General features: G+C 38.1%; 1 long non-coding RNA gene across 1 annotated transcript in view; it reads left to right on the top strand.

Moving 5' to 3' along the window:
- LOC139828616 (uncharacterized) overlaps window positions 1-17,965 on the top strand; it is a 48,512-nt gene extending 30,547 nt beyond the window's left edge. The window contains exon 3 of the long non-coding RNA XR_011740425.1: window positions 17,869-17,965. This is a non-coding gene — a long non-coding RNA (uncharacterized lncRNA). The remainder of the gene's footprint in view (window positions 1-17,868) is intronic.
- Window positions 17,966-18,334: the final 369 nt, after the last annotated feature.

The following is an 18,334-nucleotide window of genomic DNA, read 5'->3' as shown; positions in this document are numbered from 1 at the left end:
GAGTGAATGTAGTTTGTAGTTATATTTTGCAGTCCTCTGAGAAACTGACCATGGCTCTACAGACATGTGGGAGCTTGGATTGAGAACTGCAGGTTTAAACGAATAATAAATACATGTGGTTCCATGATATGAGCACCAGATGGCAATAGAAGGACATTGGAAACATTTCAGTGCTATTCCGCTTTTAATTCAGTGTAATGAGAAAATGAAGTACAATAAAACTGCTTTCACCCTGTTTCAAAATATTGCTTAGTAGGAACAGAGATTCTCCTGAAAATATTGCTTAGTAGGAATAGATATTCTACCCAATGAAACATGATTTTCTATTGAGGAAGGCCCAGGATTTAATGGATAGTAGGTTTTAAGAAGACATAAATTAGAAATTGCCTCAGATGTCAGTTTGTTTAATTCTGAAGATGCAAAAATAAACTTTGTAAGACATTAGTAGCTGTATTAATACCAGTGGAAGCCTCCAGCCCTTTCTTGTCAGCCCGGTCTCAGGACAACATGAAAGAAGGGCGAGCATGTCCGCTCTGCTCACGGGAGTGCAGCGAGGAGCTGCCTCAGCTGGCGCTGCCTGGGCTGCGCAGGGAAGCGGCACCGTGTGTGAAGGGACCCGTGATGGGTTGTGGAGGCAACAGATGGCAGGCTGGGAGCACCACTGGTTTCACTAGTATGTTTCTGGTTGTCCTGTAGGTGTACCCAGTGATGAAGAAAAGGAGTTGCCTCATCAGCCCAAGATACTGATGATGTTTTGCAGAGATGCTCAAGCAAAACTGCTGTGCAAAGAATCTTGCAATCCAAGGAGCACAGGCATACCCGTCTCTAGCATTACTCAAGTCACAATCGTAACCTAGAAAAGCTTCTTGTGTAGAAAGTGTGAGCTTGCTAAAGACCACAGAGATTAAAATCACAGTAAGAAGGCAAGTTTGTAACTGAGATTTGGTTTAAATCTGCAGTTCTAAGTGAATGTGGCCTACTGTCTGGAATCCAAAGTGGCATAAAGTTCACAAAGATGAGAGGTGGTGGCTCCAGCAAGGAGCATACAGTTCTGGAAGTGGGCTTCCAAGTGCAACTGTTTTCATGCCGTGTTGAAGCCTCTCCTCAGGAGAGCCTCGGGGTTAGTTTTCGAAAGAAAATCTATTTTTAAAAAGTGCCAATTGTTGTTTTGTTCTGAACCAGTAGAATGGAGGTTAACTCTACTGCGTTGGCTCCTTCATGAGATGTTTTTGTGTGCTTCTGCTAGGGGAGTCTGGTGGCTCTAGCAGCCATCTGAAATAATTAGATTCATCTTCAGTCAGCAAGATCTTTTCTGCCTGTGAAAGTCTGAAAACACCAAAGTGACACTTGCTGAATTATTCTCACCATCCAGTTGAAAACCATTTTCTCATTCAATATTGTTCTTTTCATTTGTGATTGCAAGGCATACTTCCTTGTTGTTTTACTTGAAGAAGTGCAAAAGAGGTTGACAACCTCATTTAATTTTTGTCTCAGCTAAAATGATTTTTCCTCTGCAGAGACCTGTGGGGGATTTCAAACTGAGAGTCATGAAATGTAAAGTCTTTCTGTGTATCAAAATGTGTTGCAGCTGCAAGTTTTAATCACAGCCAGGATAAAGATTAGCCTGTTACTGTGTTTAATATTGAAAAAGTAACAAGGTAGCTCAGAGGCACATGAGCTAAGAGCATAATAAAGGTTTTAATCATGCTGAACTTTGACCATGGATCAGTACAATATTTTTTGACAGATGTGGTCATACATTGCTGTGTGTGTTTGTATGTGTAGAATTAAGCACACCCATACACATCTCTATGTGGACAGTAATGATGCAGTAGTAAGTAATGTGAAAAAGTCTTCAGTCTATAATGTGTTAATGTAGAACTGGTAGCAACTTAATTGGTAACATCTTTTCAAAGGAGACATCTGGGTGCAGTAGAAAGTTACCTTGAATCTATGGCAGCATTTAAGATCGGTGGTTTGGTTAACAGATGGCAGATAGAAAGCTGTAAAAGACTAAGACTGAATTAAAATGCTTATAACCCATTTTGTTTCCTCTAATAATCTGGAAGACCTTGGTAGAGGTCTGAAAGCTCATTTGATTGCAATAAGACTAGGTGATATACTCCCTAGGGTACCATAGAGAAGACATTTTTCAATATGCCACAACAATAATATTCAGCAGCAAATAACAAGGCAAACTCTGTATTGAGCTACTTGGTGTATATTTTATGTGTGACAATCTCCACTCTTCACAAAGCTCTTTTTCTGGACTAACCGCAAACTGTAGGGACTCGAATGTCTCTTTTACTACCTGTACTGCTACTTAACTGCATTGCTATAGTGAGACAGTGAAATCCTTTTCTTTCCTTTCTGTTATACTGAATATCCTGTTTACCCAGAGGCTGAAAGCACCCAACTTCTGATCTCTGGAGAGCCTTTCCTTTGCACTGTGTTAAACAGTCAGTTTTAGCGCATAAGGAATACTCAAACTAGAGGGGGATAGCCCCTTATATTTTTAAAAATCAACTGTTCCTTAATTGTTTTGCATGGAAACTGATCTATGTTCATTGTTCTTGATTTTCTTCCTGATGTTAATTTTTCTAGACTGTTCTAGCAGGTGAAGTACATCTGGCACTTGCAGCTTATACACTGGATTTTGCTTCCTTAAAGCCATTAGAAAATGGTACCAAAAAGTGGAGTGAGGGTCAGCAGTATTTCTAACTGAAAAGTGTATAAATATGATCTTCTCTTGTCCATTTAAATATCTATAGAAAAATCTGTAAAGGGATATAAAACATACAGGATATATTTGAATTAGTCATCAATGAAAAAGAAAGCTAAAAGGAAACCCTGTTTATTTTTTTTTTTTTATTCCTTGAGGAGAGCATTATTACAGTTTAACCAGTTAAAATGAAAAATTGTTTTCCAAGATGTAAACGTATTATATTAACAGCACATATGTTGAGTGTTCCAAGTAGATAATGACAGATTTCTATAAGGTGTGACAATGCTAATTGCTTGCCTCTGTAGCAGCACAATTTACCATACAAATAGGTGAAGGAAGATGAACCTTTTGACATTTTGAAAAACTTCAGGTTTTCCTCAATATGTTTCTTACCGATTCCTCTGTTTGCACTAGAATATGTTAGTTAAGAACAATTCAGGGTTGTAATGCTCAAAATACATACGTGCTTATTTATACAACACCAACGTAGTATCTTTGTTGGGAAAAAATATGAGTAAGATTTCCTTCAAACTGCCACCTTGTTGAGGCTCTTTAAGCCACTGATCTGGGTTAAGGCAGGAGCATTGACCCATGAGGGCGTATTGTAAGAATATAGATAATATGCAGGAGTATTGGCGTCAGGTGACACAGAAAATAGAAGGTGATGTTGTTGGTGAGGAAGGTGAATTGTGATGAAAGGAATGAATTTAGGCTACAACTGATTTCTTAGACATAGCAAATCAAAAACAGAGCATCTGTTTGCATTAAAGTCTGAAGACATGAGAATTCTGCATCACCTCCATTGTAGAAACACATGGAGCATGCATGTATACCTTTACTGTGTAACATAAGAAAACCTTTTTGAATTACTGAAGGTGGAAGGGCTACTCTAGCTGTTGTGACTTGTGTTTTTTGAAATTTCAGCCCTTACAACTAGGGAAACTGATCCTGAGTTTTCCAAGTGTCTCTGTTTTTCTTAAGCGTTTGTTGATAAATGAAGGAAATGTGGCCAGGTTGTTTTGAGTGTTTGATTTTTAGTTTTTGTCAGGTGTTTTTCATTCCAGAGGCTTCCTGGTCTATTATCTACCTTCCCTTGGAAACCCCGAGCTGTTTAGAAAGGAAATAACAAATGATGCAATTTCTGAGTCAAGCATTTCTACAGAGAATGTTAAATGTCCGATAAACTGAGCGATACTTTCAGTTTCCAAGTGATAATATGAGGATCATTCTCATTGTATTACATGATCAATGACACCACACCACACAGAACAATGAAGTTAATTTGGAGTTTCCATTGATGAGATATTTGCTAATCTAGCTTTTTCTTTGGCCAGAACTATTGTGGAAAAGAGGAAAAATATCCCATAATAAATTCTGTACTTTGTAGCCACTGCCTTTTATGTGTGGCACAGGACTAATTGTACACTTAGATGAAAAGCACATTGAAAAATGAGTGAGAAGAATATATTAAGAAACAGTCAGGATAATGTATCCTGGAGCTAAATTTACAGTGTTAAACCAATACTGTACATTGATAGCACCTGAGAGTAATGCATGTGGTAGAGAAAATTATATTGCAATATGCCTTTATTACCATCTGCTTGATTTTAATTAATTTCCTTAATTGGAGAACAATGCATTTTCTAATTACACATGAAAACACCACTGGCTATTGCAGAGTCTTTATCTACTGCACAAGCTCTCCTGGTAGACCCACTGCCTGTCTAATTTATAAAGCCTCATCTCAGTGAACACGGGCTATTTGGCAGACTCTTGACAATTACTCAAATTAATCACATGTGAAGCAACGTTCCAAACTTGGTAATTTAGGTGCAATAAAATTCTAGCTGTGAATAACTCAGCTCATACAGATACAAGGGTGAAAGCTCCACCAGAAATGTAATTAGAAAACAACACAGTTTAAGCTAGAATCAAATTTAAAGTGAAACGTACCATCTGAATAAATGCTTTGGAGATAATGGTTTTGACCACAAGAATGGAGATTAGTCTACTTTACACCAGAAAGGTAGTGTAATAGAAAACTAACTTATTAGGTAAATAATAAAATATTTAAACCACACAATCAAAATATCAATCCCAGAGGACAAATTTATTCTACTTGTAGATCTATTGGCATCTAACTTTGTTACAGCCAAAATAAAATTGGCTCAGTGATTTAAGCTAGAATTTCTTCACATTAATGTCCCTCTTTTCTGCAGACTAATGGAATAAATCCATCAAGGTTTGCCTATCTTGTGGCTTAATCTTCTTCTTTCAGATATAGTCCATTGCAGCTAAGCAAGGAGCCCTTTCAGAGATTTCCAGTTCTCCAGCTGAGGCTTGAGTGTCCTAAGTAAGAGTAAAGAGGGTTGGCTCTTATCTGACTTATCACCTACCTCATTTTTGGAAGATTAATTCTATGCCAGCTATTTGAGTTTTTATGAAATGGGATCACATTTAGCTTTATTACTTGATCCTGTCTTCAAGGGCAAACTGTAAAACTGGGCAGTGCCTGGCTTGGGAAGAGGCTGCAGTGTTTCAAAGAGAACTGCAAGGGTTTCCTGGTCACCTTGGAGGAAAGCAGTTTGCAACACCGCAGCAAAATACTGCTCTTATGAACATGTGCTCTCCAGTTGTCTGTTCTGACGCACCCTTTCTGTGTTCTTTGAAATCAAATTAGTTAAATGACAAACTTCTGGAAGTTTGTAATGTGCAAAAGAAAAAAGAACACAATCCATATTCTTAGTTTGCAGAGTAGAATATCTGTTGATGTGTGATTCAAAAGGTTGGTCTGGCACAGAACCCAACACACCCTTTTCAGTGCATTTGACCAATACTTTACTGCATGTTGCTGCAGCGCTGGCCAGAGGTGGGATTCCTGCCTCCCATGCTGCCTGTGCTTTGCCACTCTCCCAGTAGGCACGCGGAGGTTCTCTAGTGCTGTCACCAGAGAGGGTGGGAGCTCTTACTCCAGCTCCTGCGCTCACTCTGTGCCTCCCGAGCCTGAGTGGCACAGGTGAGTGAATGCTTGATGACATTGCATCTGGCACAGGTAGAGACTCACATTCTTCTGTGTTGGTGTGATATCCTATAGATGGAGGAACAGAAGGCAAGTTTTTAACTTACCTAGACTACATTTGTTAGCAGAAACCTTTCCTTCAACTACTGTGGTATTTCTGCACTATAGGTGCCAAACCTGGATATCCACGTCAGGGAAAGTGTTTTCCATGAGAAGGCAGGGAAACCTCAATGGGTGTTTTATACTGTCTGCGATCAGATTTCTATTCCAAGGCATTCTTATACTTCTTTTATCAGTGTGTTGCAAAGAGTTATTTCACGTAACTTTCAAATCAAAGCATTCTGTACTGAACTATAAATAAATCAGGGGCACAAAGTTATGCTTTTCATATGGGATTACACTTTTTATAGCAGCATTCATCAGGAAAATGACTTTGAGGGAGTACTAATAGAAGTTTGTTTAAGGTGGTTTAAGTTAGCGTGCTGAGTATAAGTTGATATTATTTCTGCTTCCAGTCTACTTGAGCATGCTGTATCTGACAAAGTAGTCAAGTCGTTGCTATGTTATGAATAAATACTCAGGTTGAGACTTGACACTTTCCAGAATCTAAGAAGGAGCGGGACAACAGAATCCAAAACCAACAATGTGTAAGGAAACTCCTTTACTTTCTTCTCAGGAAAGTTACATAGAGGTGCTTGGTGTACCAATGCAAGGTAGCAATTTATTTAACACCTGTACCTAAGATTAAATCTCTGTAAGAATATTTGGGGACTGCCCTTCCCCATAGGACACTTTTGACAGTGTTTGATGGAATATACCAATTTTTTATCTTCAGGTGACAGTTGTCTTGATGCCTTTTTGACAGAATCCTGCTATTCTTTTCCTAATGGCAGGTGGGAAGCTAGTTGGGTGTTCCACAGCAGGAGCTCAGTGCTGACCTATTTGCTGGTTGGTCCTGACAACAGTCTGCGAGTCAGAGAATGCTCTTTAGAGCCATTGTACTTTCAGTGATCTGTGAACTATGGCGGGTGAATTTCTTGTCAGATGGCTTTGCACAATTACCAAAACCCTGCTAACTTTGACAGCAAAATTATAGATAAATGTCTCTGTGTTTTTTTGTTTTATATGTATATGTATATATATATATATACATACATATAAAGCCTACCAGAAGTAATGAAGTAATGATGCAGAAATGCAGATTTACCAGTTCATTTTCAGGAGTACTGATCTTGTAAGATTTAAACTGAAGAGGATGATTAGAGAGTGGCTGTATTTTAAATGACATAATTCTAGATTATCTTCCAGCAGCTTTTCAAGAGTGGTTTTGCAATAAGCAGAATATTGTCTATTCACTTTTTCTCTCTGATAGTGCCTTGGGTTTCTTTTTTTTCCTAAGGTCAGTGTCTTTCAAAGATTTGCTGCCAAACTATTAAACTTTCTGACTCATTTCTCTCTGAAGGAACAAAAGATAAAATTCAAGGGTAGACTGTAGAAGGGCAAAATTTCTGGAGAGCAAAGAGTAATGATGAATTGTGTGCAAAATGGCACTTGTACTCTTGCATCCTTCCCTTGGCAATTTCACTCAACTGTCTGGAGGTTACTTCAGCTGCCTGAAACTATCCCAATATCAAAAATGAGGAAACTTTTCCAACCTGGAGGTATATGATATTTAATGTCAACAATAGAAGAAAATGGATCGACATGATTAGGTACATTTTGTATCCAGCAAGAGCTTGCCAGGAAGATAAAGAACGTTATTGATGACCAATTAATCTTTTCTTTTTGAAAGCCTAGGATCACAGAATCACAGACTGGTTGGGGTTGGAAGGGACCTCTGGAGATCATCTAGTCCAATCCACCTGCTAAAGTAGGTTCACCAGAGCAGATCGCACAGGGTCGTGTCCAGGAGGCTTTGAATGTCTCCAGAGGAGACTCCACGAATGTTCTGGGCAGCCTGTTCCAGTGTTCTGGCACCCTCAAAGTAAAGTTTTTACTCATATTAAGATGGGAATTTTCCCATATTCAGGATGGGAAAAGTCTCTTTAGGATTGATTTGCAGGAACATATAGGCACTAAATCATCTTGTAGATGCCAGTATTTAGATGTCACTAGTATTCACAGAAATCTCTACTCAGCTCTTGACTGACCAGCTGTCTCAGCAGTGATGTTTTTGCTGGTGAAGCCCCTATAAATTTTCTTCTACTGGATAGATGTGTAATTACCTGTTGCGACTGCCAAAGTCCATAGCTGAGACAGGGCAGAATTTATCAGCAACCTCGTATCCATATCCAGAGGCTTTTCATAAAGGTGGTGCAATTCCCACCTCATATACAGGAGCACATCTGGAAAACAGATGGGAACAGTCCTGCCTTTCACTACTTTGGAGTGAGGAACTGAGTGTGGATCTGCAGCTTCTTCTGACAATGTCCTTTCTAATGTCTGATGCAGAGAATGTTCTGGAAATAATCTCAGTTCTCAGTCCTTCCCCATCATCTTGTTAAGAGTTTATGTAAAAAATCAAACATTTCTTCGAGTGTGTTTCCAGCTGAAGTAATCATCAAACCCTAGAACCACTCTCAATTTGCCTGTGGCCCAAAATATGCTTGGAAAGGAGAGATAAAAGCTACAACTTTTAACAGTACAGACAGGGATGGCTCAGTGAGTCACATCACTGCTTTTGACAAAGAAATTTAGAGACACAAATAATAATTTGATTGTTTGTTTTCTATTGAGCCAATTTACTTGGACTTGGATTTAAGGGTTTATTTGGTTTTGTAAGAAGGGGACAGATTTTCCCTAAAAACAAAGCTGATTGAGAAATGGAAATACAGTGTAATTAGAAGTGGCAACACAACGCCCACCTATCCCAAACGAGCTCATTTTAATCAACATTTTCCATAATATTTTAATATACTTTTACAGTTTTATGAAAACAATTTATTAACTAGGGTTTAGATGACAAACAGGTTCTAAAGAATTTAAAGAAGTCTGCATAATATGGTGAAAAACATAGTAAAAGCGTGTGAATGGTGTCTGAATTTTTACTTTTGAGAAAAATCTGTATTTATACATGAGAACATTTTGGTTAGTTCTAAGGGCTGATACGAACACCATACGTTTGTGGGTTATGATGGAGCATACTTGTGCTTCCAGATTTTGTTTGGAATTCATAAACTATTTAAGATAAAATTGAGGCCAAGATACAAACCATGTGTCTTCAGCTATGATTCAAGGAAAGGGTCCTAAGACTGGTATCTCGTACTAGTGCTGTCATTGAGAAAGAACTACTGTGGCAGCTCATACAAATTCTGTTATTTTTCTGGCTAGGATCTCTGGCTGATAATTGAAAGTAGATTTACCTGTAACTTTCTGCTTGCATCATTTAGGAGTCAGATATTTGAATAAATGGCAGTTGGGTTTTGTTTTGGCTGGTAATTCATATGGATAACAGGAAATGCCCTATACAGCAGCTGCCTTCTCTATAATGATTTTCTACAGCTCTAAACTCATATTTTTCACACGGACAGTCTGTATGGCACACAGCCTCATCCGCTTGGTGAAAAGTCACGCTTGCATTAACAAGATGCGGTTGAGTTACAAATGCAGTAGAACTTACAACTTTTTTAGAAACCTAATTTGTTCTACCTATTTTATGAACAAGAATTCTGAGAAAAAAATCATTTCTGTAATAAAAATCTATAGTAAAGTGCACCAAAGGAGTCGTATGTAAGGCTTACATACTTCAACTATGGTTCCTTCATACTTCAACTACAGTTTCTGTCTATCCAACTACTCTTGGAGGTTTTGCTTTTATCTTCTGGGAGTGATTTTGAAGTGAATTGTTTAATATAGTCATTGCTTCTAATGACAATCCTTCCAAAAAGACAGAAGTGTGAAGAAGTTGCAGTATTGCAAAGCAGAAGGTAAGAATCTCCAATCGGAAAGTTAACACTGTTGGTAAAATATTATGCTTTATGCTCCCTGATGCAAATTTAAGCAAAAGATTAGGCTTTACTTATCTCTCACTACCGTTTCATGTTTTAGTGTGAAGAAATGCATTTTGAGAAATACAGGTGGCAGTGTTGAATAAATTACTGGAGCTGTATCTTCACAAAAAATTGTCAATTGAGCTTGCTTGAAGTATAATCTAAAGCTCAGTGACTGCCTTTCTCATTATTCAACCAGGTCAGTGACCACCTCATTTTACTACCTTAAATAATTAAGAGAGTAAAGCTTCAGCTAATACTGGAGAACAGCAAGGATTTTTTACCCTGTATAAATCGAGCATGAATGAAGTGCTTGCCAGGTAGTTAATCAAAGTAAAGGGCTGTATTTTGAATCTAGCATTTGTGTTACTTTAGAATGCTGTAGTTCTGTTGAATGCATTGAAATTATGCAGATAACATCATCTGGGAATTCGTATTTTGAATTTCTTCCTCAAGTGGAAATCTCTTCTCTTTTAAATTGAATTATTTCATAATTAGTTATTACTTGAGTTTAAAACCATTAAAGGCACTTGCTAGCTTCCCAAACAGTTAGAATTAGGGGCTGACAGTGCAATCCTGGTGTCGTTGGTGTGAACAGTGTCGTTGGCTCTGAGGATGGAGTAGCCTGCATGTGAGTAGCAGCCCATCCATACGATTTGCACAGCTCAGGTTTCAATCGCTGTAGCCACCAAGATCCCTGCAAACTTACGAGTCCTACTGAAGCTTCTGCTGCAGGTTCAAAAGCTGAAGATTCATATCAATGCTGAAGAGGATTTTTTCTTTTTTTGAGCTGTGATTGAGGGAGCCTCATTTCTTCTGGATTTGTGCATTGTAGCTGACTGCCCGTAATGTTAAAAAAGCCCTGACTGAGGTCTACGCCAGAGTAAAGATGTACATTAAGAGCTTTCTTTTGTGTGGGTTCTCTGGCATCTAGCATGGAATATTTTTAAGACTCCTGTGATGTGGTTGGATTCCAAGGAAACTGGCTGATGAATTTGTAAGCCACAAGCTGACAAGTTTTTGTACATACGATAGAAAAGACCCAGTTTCCAAAGAAGGAACCTGGGTGTATGTGGGTGAAGAGGAATGCTCGGGCTATGAGAGGGATCAAAACTGCAACAGCTCTGATGCAGTTGCATGCCTTCTGCTTTGGGGGTAACAGAGCTGTAAGATGTCTAGATGAAGGACAGACAATATTTAAAACTAACATCCTCACAGACAGGGTGGGTTTGCCTTCAGGTGGTTGAGGATTATCATCTCTGTCATCACTAGATGCATTTTCTGCTTTGCAGCATCATTCTGTGGAAACTCCTTCTTGTCTCTATTGTCTCTCTTCTTGTCACATATACACAGAGAAGCAGCTATTTAAACTAACCAGTAGGGAATGCCACATACATATTACCATTACCTTTCTTCTTATTTCTGTGTGCTTTGTTCAGTATGACAGAGCCGCCTGCACTTAATTTAATTTTCGCAGCTCCAAATACTCTCGCTTCTTCATGAACCAAGGGAGTTTTAGGCCTTTTCCTTAAAGATATGTGATGCTATGTTGTTCTCTTTTACTCAGTGGCTTAGTTCTTAGAACATGAAAGATTTTTAATTTCTGGGATGGAATATTGATTTCAGAAAGAAGGCAGTGAACAAGAGCAAACATGACTTTCCTAGGAAGACGTTCGCCAAGGTTTCAGTGAGCTCCAAGGCATTTTCTACATTAAACAGGTGCCAACTCATCAGAAATTTTGAATAACAATTTTTTTTTTTTTCCTTATGTCCCAAATTGTGTCATAAATCTAGGGCTAAATCTCTTTAAGCTTACCTGGATTTTGCAGTTGTGCAGGTATTATACTTTCCGTCTTATCATGGTAGGACTGAAATGGTCATTGAAGCTCTTCTGAGATCAGATCAATGTGAAACATTAACCAACCATAATTTTTATGTGTGGAAAATATTTTCCACAATAAGGCTGCCAAAGACTAATGGCTTTTTCTGGTTCCCAACATGGTCTATTTAGGTTTTGCTTTCAGACACGTTTTGACTAAATGTACTTCACGCAGTAATAAATTCCATTAGAACTAGTGGTACAACACTCCTGCATTAGCTGAAAGTACATGGTATCTGTTTTTTCTGCAGAATATCTGTTCTCAACATAGGATGTTCAAGTCCTGATCATTTTTTGTGGCACTCTTTACCCTAGCACAGGAGTGTCAAACTCATTTTCACCGGGGGGCCACATCGGCCTCATGGTTAATTTTAGGACTGCATAAATCAAGTACTCCTGCATTTACACAGTCCGAAAATTACATTTGGCCCTTTGAAGGCAACTGCGAGGTTGATGTGGCCCCTGGTGAAAATGATCTTGACAATATGAGCTGCCCTAGCATCTGCATTTGATACAAACCCTGTAGAATTTTCTTTCCAAAGACAGGAGATTCCATTATTACTCCAGTTATGCAAATGGGAAATTGATGTCTGGAAACATTACAATCAAAAGTGCATATTATATTTAACATCAATTAAAAGAACACAGAACTGAAAATACCTGTTCCTTAGCATTGTAGGGAACAACTTCCCTTGGCTTCAGTTGCAGCGTCGAGTACCCAGTTCTTCTCTTGTATCTGGTGTCACATATTCAGAATACTAGGATTTCATCTTATGACTACCAATATATGCCCTGATGTCTTTCCCTGGCTCCTGGCCCTTTCCTTGCCATGTCATTGTGTCTCCCAGGGTGACACAGTGTCCAGGAGCAGGCTGCAGGTCTTTTCTATCACCAGATAAGAGAACTGGAAAAGTAATTTATTATTTTAGCTTCTTTCACTGTATAATTAAGTTTGTGTGTGGACAAAGCCCATTCTTGCTGAATAAAAATTGAGTTGTCCAAGAATTTATATATCAGTTTTTTTATTATGTTCAAGTTCTTAGATTTTTTTTTTTTTAGATAAAATTTATGCTAGTCAGGCGGAAGTAGTTTTCTGGAAGAAAAATGAGAAGCATTTTCTTTATAAAAAGTTATATTCCTATATCGAATTTGAATCCTTCTTTCAAAGCCTAAATTATTGTGGTGGAAAATTATAATAATTTTTCAACATAAGCAAAACAATGTATTTTTGTCTAATTTTTTCTTCAAAGTTGGATGAACCAGTTATTCTCAGCTATTGCTAAAATATTAATTTTGAAATGGAGCCAGAATTTATCTGGCAAATTAATGCAGTAAAGTACTGGTTGACTTTCAATGTAAACAACACCATTTGCATGTTTGAGAATGAGTCTAGTCATTTAAAAAAGAAAAACTATATTAGTTAGAGGAAAATAGATACATACTTCAGAAATGTCAAATCCTGAACTGCTGTGGATCAAGGGTTTTACCCTGTGAAATCCGGTCAGACTGGGAGTATGTTAATGCTAGCAGAAATGTAATACTCCAGCTTCTATTCTTCATTTCATTTATCTTCTTCTCTCGCTTCTCAGCCTATTCTTATCTGAAGTGTCTGGTGAATTGTGCTAGAGTGTCTCATCCACAGACAAAGTAAAGGAAAAGCACATAATCCCATCTCTTTGTCAGGATGTGCTCAGTTCAGCGTGCTCACTCTGCACTTCCAAGGAAAAGAGCAGGAAAATGAGCAAAGACAGCAGAGTTATGAAAAAAAAGGTCTGGCATTTATTTCTCCTATTATATGAAAGGTGAGCAGACAGGGCAAAGAATGGGTGAACCACTAGTGGTAAGACAGCAGCCTTTAGATGAGTTATCTGTGTCCTGTGGAGTACCTGATGGCTAGGGAGATATGTGCAGAAGATCAAAGTGCTGAGATTTTTGCATGCAGTGTCTTCCTAGGCAAAGTTCTTGTTTTCCTTTGTAATCACATTTGTTGAATAACACAGACATGCGTGGGCTGGCTCACCTGTAAATGCAATCAGTGACACTATCACAGTTACATAAAAAGCAAAGGGCTTTATTCACACCTGCATCAAAGCTTCCTCAGTCCTCGATGTTTTAAAGTTGAAATAAATATTCTTCAAGTTTCTTTACACTGCCAGATTGGGATGAAAAAACCTTACTGCATATGAGAATCTGGCTGATAGTGTCACCTCACATGCTCATACCTGGGGACAAGTCACATTATGCAGAGCAAGAAAACATAATCTAATAAGGATGGTATTTGCTAATATTTACATTAATTTTTATATCTAAATGCTACCTTTTTCCCTCAGCTCGTCAGAGACTAAATTTTGGAATTTGGGTTTTTTTGGTGTTTGTTTTTATGTGTGTGTGTGTTTGTTTGTTTGTTTGGGGGTGGGGGGGTAGTTTGTTTGTTTTTTCTCCTAAGCCATTGTAACAGAAAGAAATCCATAGACTGGCTTGTGAAAAATCGGTCAATGCAGAGGTTGTTGTCTGTGCAAGTGGCAGCTTGGCTGAAAGGAAGGCATGCATACATGAGAAGCTGACAAATGGGCAGATGAAGCTAGAATTCTTACCCTTAGAAGTATGCTAGAAAAACTGCCTGTGTTCAAGGAGGTGCTCTGGGAACTGTGAATGGCTACTGCTTCATTTATTCTTGGAAATTAAAATGGAGAAGAAGGTGCTATGAGCAGTGCAATATGATTATGATTTGTGATATGCTGTAGGACTTAAAATCTCTTGTGGCTCTGGCCTTAACTGCTAACGAGTAAATGCTTCCCTTGGTTACCCCTGTGCTGCTCCACTGACTCCATGGATCTGTTATGGCAAACTGGGAGTGAAACTGGAATGAAGTGCTTAAAAATCACTGCTGTGACTGAAATGCTGATCACAACCACAAGCATTATTTGAGAATAAATTGTAAGAAACAGGCACCTATGTTTTGTAGGTATTGCTGTTTTACAGCCTTCTATTTCTCCTGCGAATAAACTGTTAAACTATCAAACACACGCTGGGTCTTAAAAAAATCATGTGTGAACTAAACATAACCAATTTTGTTCCTTTCTTGAAAGACTGAAACAAGAAGGTCCAAGTACTGTTCTGCTATTTGCATGCATGTTATTGTGTACACACATAGGAAGTGTGTGTAGCCTGGACCACACTGAGATCATAATTTGGCTGAGAAGCTCACATTATAGGATTTGAAATACTTGAAGCTGAGGCTATGGCAGTTTCTTCCATTTACATGGCTTTATGAATTATAGCTGTACAATGTCCCGTTTAATCTTCATTTCTTTCAAGAAGCTCTTGTTAAAATTCTTACCAGCCTTGCCAATAAGAAAGAAGCACTCTAGCAAATGGCATCTTTTAAATAAAACATTTCTCCTTGCATCACTTCATGGCAAGCTTTATACCTGACATTCACTATTTTTGCATCTTCTACGTATCTTCCATATATTTTGTTTTGCTTAAGAGACATTCTCCTCACCTGAGGTCAGAGACACTTGCAGACCTTCTACCTTAAACCACTCCAATGGATTCTCAAAGAATAAGCATTGCAGTAACTGAGCTGTGTGACTGAAGATCTATCAGCTCTTTCAGAGGAATAATACTTAGTAGTCACTGGGACTGCTCAGTTGAGGCAGACATGTAAGAAGAATCTGTTTTAAATGTGGTGTTAAAATAATTTCACAAAATTACTAGCATATGATGGTTCTTACACCCCTGTAGGGCCTGGACATCTCGAGATGCTGATAATGGTATTCCACATAGATTACAGACCTGAATTTGCCTCAATTTAGAAATAGCTGAAGTTCTTTCATATCTGCTCCTTGGTCTCTGCAGTATGAATAAAATGGTTTCCAGTGGTAAATATCCAAAAATCTTGGTCATTAGTCATAACCACTGTTTTAGCAGCAAGGTGATTGCAACAAGTTAATATGAAATAAGGTGGTAATGAGAGTGTCATATTTAATTAGATATGAATTGGTATGGTGGATAAAAAGCTATTCCCACCCCTGGAAGCAGCCACTCCAGAGCTGGACTGAAGAACAGCTGTACACAGGAGCTGCTGTTGCTCTTTGCTGTTCTACTCATAACAGAGGGACTTTGATTCCAATATCTCCAGTCTGGCACTTTTCACAAGAATGAACAAAACAAACTGGGCACAAAGGATGTGGCATATTGAAAGGAGTTAGTTGTATAATGCATTTTACATAGTTGATGTTGTTGATAAGAGGGTTATATGCTGAGTTAATGCACTGTGCACCTCTCCTGGATTACTGCTAAGTCCATTTGATGTGCTATATCCCCTTACCAGATAATTCCCCACTGAATCAAGTACATTTTCTGTCAATTCCTGGTTTTAAGATAGTGAATCACAGTTGATTATGGTTAAATGTATCCTGAGTAGATCAAATGGTTTGATGGGCAGTGTAATTTTTGATAGATGTGTTAGTTATAAAGTAAAACTCTCCTGTTTGTGACACTGTGGCTGTTCCCATCTGGGATGAGTGCCAAGGGGACTAATTTTATGGACTTTCATCTACTCTGGGCATCACCACCATATTTACATTTTCTGTGCTACTCTTTGTTTAACACTGCAGGAACTGAACCCTTGTCTGAGAAAAAAGTGTGTAGAAACAGGAGTTATACTAGAACTCCATTGCTTCACCAGATTTGCAGCTCTAGCCCATGCAGTCTTAGCACAGGAAAGTTCTAAACACAGGTGTCTCTGTGGCAGGTAGATTGTTGCAAACAAAGTACCCAGAGGTTTATTTCCATAAGGAGTTCTGCAGCATCAGGAGTCTCAAGTGCAGGTGCAAGGTGCAGTAAACATCTTGTGTGAGGCAGAGTACAAAGAACTTTCCTGAGTCCTGAAAGCAGCAGCACTGTCTCTAATGCAGCTTCTTTTACAGGACCTTGTAAGGGAAGGGATTGTTCAGTTGTGGAAATCTTCCAGGGACATAGTCAAAGGAAGGAATACAAAGGGAATCCGTCAAGTGCCAAGACTAGTTCTCCTGTACATAGAGTAGTAATTACTACTGATTCCAACTTTTTTTAATCCTCTATGTTTTTAAATGGTTAATAAAATAATACTGTAATAAAATAAGCTGCTGTAACAAACTCAGTGTTCTGCTCTTTGTAACACTTTTTTCACAGCTAGAGATTGAAAAAGAATGATGCAGAAAATACACTAGAAAGCTAAGAATCTTTAACTCACAACATTTTATAACATTTGACCAAGGATTATAGTGGCTGATCAAAGGCATTAGCATACTACAAACAAGATTTTGGGTATGACTTGAAATTTTTATTGTAATATTTGCCCACTGACATGGTTTGTCAGGAAGGGTGAAAAACACTGTCCTCAGTGATTGTATTTGCCTTCAATTTCCATCTCACCATAGAAATAATATCCTATTAGAAATTATTTGAAGTTTAACTTCAGAGTTACTCTTACTGTTCATCCCCACAGCAAGAATACTATTTCACTGTAGATCACGGGATAAGTTTGCCACAGATGAATGACTAGATTGGCATTGACTTGAAATGCTCAGATATTTTCTTTACAAAGTTCTTGTTGGCTAGAGGTTTATTATGATAGTTCTGAACTGAATCCATTTCATTTTATAGCTAGAACACCTTGAATGTATGTTAATTGGGCTATATCAAATGAGCCATGGATTTCTGCGAATGTGTTAAAATAAAAGTATATTCAAGAAATAAAATGCCTTATGTCCCTCTGACATAATGCCTGCAATTTCCTAATATTTTACCATTGTTTCAGCAAAATTTTCCAAAATTACTGTAGATAATGATGGTGATAAAACGCAGATTCTTTCAATACCTTTTTCCAAGTCCCTGGGATGGTAGTTCATTTGAGCCTAAATTACAGACTTTTAGCATGTGAAAGAAAACTGAGTTACCTTCCTGTATTCCCATTACTTGTACACTTACCTGATTAAAAATTAAATTAATCTGATAATTCGTACCTAGTTTATTTCAATTGCTTCTGGGATTTGGACTAAAATATTAACCTGATCTCACCTGCAAACCACAGCAGACATGAAGTCAGAATTAGTAGCAGCTCACAGAAGAGACAGGGACAGATGAGCTTCTTGTGAAGAAGAGGGATTATGAAGGAGAACTACTAGGACCAGCCTGCATAAAACAGTAGAAGGCTTGCCATGTACCTTGCCATCTCACTGGTGTGAAATATTTAATTTTTCTTCTCTAGGCTGTTTATTGTGACTGGAATGAGGAGAAAAGCATGATTGAGTTGCTGGCTCCTAGCTGATAGCCTGAGGTTGCTTAAGACAAGGATGGAAGAGATGGTGGAATCAAGAAGAATGTGGTCAGTCATCTTTAAATCTATATCTTTCCGGTTCCTTTAAGTGCCCCAAGGGTATCTCTACACACAACAAAGAGCTAGCTGAGCTCCCTTTAAACAAGATGATTTCAGTAAAAGGAGCAGTATAACTTTTATTGTGTCATTCTATGACTTTTACAAAGTATTGTGAAATGTAAGTAATTTCAAAGAGGTTGTTGCTAGAAAAGCCATGTTATTGTACAGGTCATTAGTAGAGGTATTAATACACACATAGTCACATAGTTGTTTTGGTGTGGTTTGGTGTTTTTTTTTTTTTTTTTTTTTTTTTTGTTTTGTTTTGTTTTGTTTTGTTTTGTTTTTTGGGGGGGGGTAC

The sequence above is a fragment of the Patagioenas fasciata genome, chromosome 9 (genome assembly GCF_037038585.1).
Source record: "Patagioenas fasciata isolate bPatFas1 chromosome 9, bPatFas1.hap1, whole genome shotgun sequence".
Classification (NCBI taxonomy): domain Eukaryota; kingdom Metazoa; phylum Chordata; class Aves; order Columbiformes; family Columbidae; genus Patagioenas; species Patagioenas fasciata.
This window is presented reverse-complemented; position numbering and strand designations above follow the sequence as displayed.